Raw genomic sequence first — 5,700 nt, 5'->3', positions numbered from 1 at the left:
TTTTTTTATTTGATACATCAGAAAAGCAGAACAATATTTGGTACAGAATCCTTTGTTTGCAATTACAGAGATCATACGTTTCCTGTAGTTCTTGACCAGGTTTGCACACACTGCAGCAGGGATTTTGCCCACTCCTCCATACAGACCTTCTCCAGATCCTTCAGGTTTCGGGGCTGTCGCTGGGCAATACGGACTTTCAGCTCCCTCCAAAGATTTTCTATTGGGTTCAGGTCTGGAGACTGGCTAGGCCACTCCAGGACCTTGAGATACTTCTTACGGAGCCACTCCTTAGTTGCCCTGGCTGTGTGTTTCGGGTCGTTGTCATGCTGGAAAACCCAGCCACGCCCATCATCAATGCTCTTACTGAGGGAAGGAGGTTGTTGGCTAAGATCTCGCAATACATGGCCCCATCCACCCTCCCCTCAATACGGTGCAGTCGTCCTGTCCCCTTTGCAGAAAAGCACCCAAAGAATGATGTTTCCACCTCCATGCTTCACGGTTGGGATGGTGTTCTTGGGGTTGTACTCATCCTTCTTCTTCTCCAAACAAGGCGAGTGGAGTTTAGACCAAAAAGCTCTATTTTTGAATCATCAGACCACATGACCTTCTCCCATTCCTCCTCTGTATCATCCAGATGGTCATTGGCAAACTTCAGACGGGCCTGGACATGCGCCTGCTTGAGCAGGGGGACCTTGTGTGCGCTGCAGGATTTTAATCCATGACGGCGTAGTGTGTTACTAATGGTTTTCTTTGAGACTGTGGTCCCAGCTCTCTTCAGGTCATTGACCAGGTCCTGCCGTGTAGTTCTGGCTGATCCCTCACCTTCCTCATGATCATTGATGCCCCACGAGGTGAGATCTTGCATGGAGCCCCAGACCGAGGGTGATTGACCATCATCTTGAACTCTTCTATTTTCTTCTATTTTCTAATAATTGCGCCAACAGTTGTTGCCTTCCACCAAGCTGCTTGCCTATTGTCCTGTAGCCCATCCCAGCCTTGTGCAGGTCTACATATTTATCCCTGATGTCCTTACACAGCTCTCTGGTCTTGGCCATTGTGGAGAGGTTGGAGTCTGTTTGATTGAGTGTGTGGACAGGTGTCTTTTATACAGGTAACGAGTTCAAACAGGTGCAGTTAATACAGGTAATGAGTGGAGAACAGGAGGGCTTCTTAAAGAAAAAACTAAAGATCTGTGAGAGCCGGAATTCTTACTTGTTTGTAGGTGATCAAAATACTTATGTCATGCAATAAAATGCAAATTAATTACTAAAAATCATACAATGTGATTTTCTGGATTTTTGTTTTAGATTCCGTCTCTCACAGTTGAAGTGTACCTATGATAAAAATTACAGACCTCTACATGCTTTGTAAGTAGGAAAACCTGCAAAATCGGCAGTGTATCAAAATACTTGTTCTCCCCACTGTACTTCAACTCGAAACCGATCCACACATATCTTTCTCCCTCCCTCCTCCCCTTTCTCTTTTTCTCCTCTCTCTCTGACTCCAAAGTCAGCCTGTTCACCAATCCAGCACTTTCACAACTTCACTCCCCTATCTCTCCCCCTCCTCCTCTCTATTTTTCCTCTCTCTCCCTCCTCGGGAGTGTAGTCTAATCCCTTGTTCATTCTGTTCTACCTGTTTCCTTTGTTCAAGCGGCTGTTTCTGGCCTATCAGAGAGAATGAGAGAGAGCAAGAGAGAGAGGGAGAAGAGAAAGGCGAGAAGGCGAGAGGAGTGTTCTGTCCTGCTTGTCTAAACAGACACTGCGCTGGTGCATCTATCATTCACCTCAGAGAGAAATGAAAACCATGAACAGAGGAGGGGGAAAGACCTGGCAACACAAACAGCGCAGGCAGCAGAGGTTTTGGAGTTCACAGGGATTTATAGTTGTCCATTAGGACGAGAGCAGTCTTGGAGAGAGACTTGCAGCTACACTTAGGATAACATACAAGAATATCCACAATTACACTGTCAGAGATGTGTGATGTATGGATTTGTGTGTGTGTTGTGTGTGTGTGTGTGTGTGTGTGTGTGTGTGTGTGTGTGTGTGTGTGTGTGTGTGTGTGGTGTGTGTGTGTGTTCACATATAGAGTGCATTCTCAAAGTATTCAGACCCCTTCACTTTTTCCACATTTTATTTCGTTACAGCCTTATTCTAAAATGTAAAATGTTTTCCCAGCAATCTACACATAATACCCCATAATCACAAGGCAAAAACAGGTTTTTAAAAAATGTTTGAAAATGTATATAAAAAAACAAAAACAGAAATACCTTATTTACATACGTATTCAGACCCTTTGCTGTGAGATTCGAAATTGAGCTCAGGTGCATCCTGTTTCCATTGATCATCCTTGAGATGTTCCACAACTTGATTGGAGTCCACCTGTGGTAAGTTAAATGATTGGACATGATTTGGAAAGGCACACACCTGTCTAGATAAGGTCCCACAGTTGACATTGCATGTCAGAGCAAAAACCAAGCCTTGAGGCCGAAGGAATTGGCCGTAGAGCTCCGAGACAGGATTGTGTGAAGGAACAGATCTGGGGATGGGTACCAGAACATTTCTGCAGCATTGGAGGTCCCCAAAACACGGTGGCCTCCATACATTTTAAGTGGAAGAACTTTGGATCCCCCAAGACTCTTCCTAGAGCTGGCCGCCCAGCCAAACTGAGCTATCGGGGGAGAAGGGCCATGGTACAGGTGGTGACCAAGAGTTCCTCTGTGGAGATGGGAGAACCTTCTGGAAGGACAGCCATCTCTGGAGCACTCCACCAATCAGGCCTTTATTGGTAGAGTGGCCAGACGGAAGCCACTCCTCAGTAAAAGGCACATGACAGCCCGCTTGGAGTTTGCGCAAAAGGCACCTAAAGGACTCTCCAGAGCATGAGAAACAAGATTCTCTGGTCTGACGAAACCAAGATTGAACTCCTTGGCCTGAATGCCAAGCGTCACGTCTGGAGGAAACACTCCCCATCCAACCTGACAGGGCTTGAGAGGATCTGCAGAGAAGAATGGGAGAAACTCCCCAAATACAGGTGTGCCAAGCTTGTAGCGTCATACCCAAGAAGACTCGATGCCTGTAATCGCTGACAAAGGGGCTTCAACAAAGTACCGAGTAAAGGGTCTGAATACTTATGTAAATGTAATTTTTCCGTTTTTTATTTTTAATACACTTTCAAAACATTCGAATAACCTGTTTTTGCTTTGTCATTATGGGGTATTGTGTGTAGATTGATGCGGGGAAAAAAACAAACAGCCACAGCAGCGGTAGTTATCATTATCATCGCACCCATTGCTCTCCTACAGTACGCTATCAGTGCTTTGATCTAGACAGCGGGTGTTATGACAGTGTATGCCTCTCCGGGGCCAGAGACCAGCCGAAGCAGACAGGCCTGGGTCTGTTTGTGATAGACYACCACCTCCAGGAGAGTTTAGCCTCCAGGAGTGAGTTTGAGGTCATGACTACCATCCGTTTAGAACTATGACAGTGAATCTAAAGGGAAATRGATGTATATCTTGTTGTAGGTTTCCTGCGCAAACTAATGACAAGCAGTGTGTGTGTGTACGAGTACATGTGTGTTTTTGTGGTGTCCCCGCAGTTAGCATGTTGGATGGAGGTGAAGGGACAGTAGCAGCAGACTTTATATACCTCAGTTTAGCAGATGCTAGTCTGCTCCGAGACACACGTGTTGGCTTGAGGCTACAGATCTACTTGGCAAGGTGGAAGCTTAAACGCGGTCCTTCCTCTGGATTTGTGGTGTTCCACTACCTATTGGTGTAGTGTGTATGTGTGTGTGTGTGTTTGTGTGTGTATGCGTGTGTTTTGCAACTGTATTTGTAAGTGTATGCCAGCCCCATATTCCTCAAGCAGACCCCCATTAAGCATCGACTATATAAACTGTTTTTAAGTTCGGTTTTGTTTTATAATTCGTAAGTTTACATACACTTAGGTTGGAGACATTAAAACTTGTTTTTCAACCACTCCACAAATTTCTTGTTAACGAACTATAGTTTTGGCAAGTCGGTTAGGACATCTACTTTGTGCATGRCACAAGTAATTTTTCCAACAATTGTTTACAGACAGATTATTTCACTTATAATTCACTGTATCACAATTCTAGTGGGTCAGAAGTTTACATACACTAAATTGACTGTGCCTTTAAACAGCTTGGAAAATTCCAGAAAATGATGTCATGGCTTTCGAAGGTTCTGATAGGCTAATTGACATCGTTTGAGTCAATTGGAGGTATACCGTGGATGTATTTCAAGGCCTACCTTCAAACTCAGTGCCTCTTTGCTTGACATCATGGGAAAATCAAAGGAAATGAGCCAAGACCTCAGAAAATAAATTGGAGAAAAGAGAGGAGGAGGGGGAGAAAAAGAGAGGTAGAGAGAGAGAGAGAGCACGTACTACACTGATGACAGATGATACACACCATTTGCTTCCGAGCACGTATGACAACCTTTTTAATGAGCGAGCTGGCATATACATTCAGAATATCACAAACTACAGCTGAAGTCGGAAGTTACATACACCTTAGCCAAATACATTTCAACTCCGTTTTTTCACAATTCCTGACAATTACCTAGTAAAAAATTCCCTGTCTTAGGTCAGATAGGATCACCACTTATTTTAAGAATGTGAAATGTCAGAATAATAGTAGAGAGAATGATTTATTTCAGCATTTATTTCATCACATTCTCAGTGGGTCTGAAGTTTACATCACTCAATTAGTATTTGGTAGCATTGCTTTAAATTGTTTAACTTGGGTCAAACGTTTTTGGGTAGCCTTCCACAAGCTTCCCACAATAAGTTGGGTGAATTTTGGCACATTCCTCCTGACAGAGCTGGTGTAATTGAGTCAGTTTGTAGGCCTCCTTGCTCGCACACGCTTTTTCAGTTCTGCCCACAAATGTTCTATAGGATTGAGGTCAGGGCTTTGTAATGGCCACTCCAATACCTTGACTTTGTTGTCCTTAAGCCATTTTGCCACAACTTTGGAAGTATGCTTGTGGTCATTGTCCATTTGGAAGAACCATTTGCGACCAAGCTTTAACTTCCTGACTGATGTCTTGAGATGTTGCCTTCATATATCCACATAATTTCTCCTCATGATGTCATCTATTTTGTGAAGTGCACCAGTCCCTCCTGCAGCAAAGCACCCCACAATATGATGCTGCCACCCCATGCTTCACGGTTGGAATGGTGTTCTTCAGCTTGCAAGCCTCACCCTTTTTCCTCAAACATAACAATGATCATTATGGTCCAACAGGTATATTTTTGTTTCATCAGACCAGAGGACATTTCTCCAAAAAGTAGATCTTGTCCCCATGTGCAGTTGCAAACGTAGTCTGTTTTTTTTATGGTGGTTTGGAGCAGGGGCTCCCTCTTGCTGAGCGGCCTATCAGGTTATGTCGTATAGTGACTCATTTTTACTGTGGATATAGATACTTTTGTACCTGTTTCCTCCAGCATCTTCACAAGGTCCTTTGCTGTTGTTCTGGGATTGATTTGTACTTTTCGCACCAAAGTACGTTATCTCTAGGAGACAGAAGCGTCTCCTTCCTGAGCGTATGACAACTGCGTGGTCCCATGGTGTTTATACTTGTGTACTATTTGTTTGTACAGATGAACGTGTACCTTCAGGCATTTGGAAATTGCTTCAAGGATGAACCAAACTTGTGGAGGTTTCCAAATTTAT

Source organism: Salvelinus sp. IW2-2015, linkage group LG37, assembly GCF_002910315.2.
Source record: "Salvelinus sp. IW2-2015 linkage group LG37, ASM291031v2, whole genome shotgun sequence".
Taxonomy (NCBI): Eukaryota; Metazoa; Chordata; class Actinopteri; order Salmoniformes; family Salmonidae; genus Salvelinus; species Salvelinus sp. IW2-2015.
The sequence above is the reverse complement of the archived record's forward strand: the minus strand, read 5'-3'. Positions refer to the sequence as shown.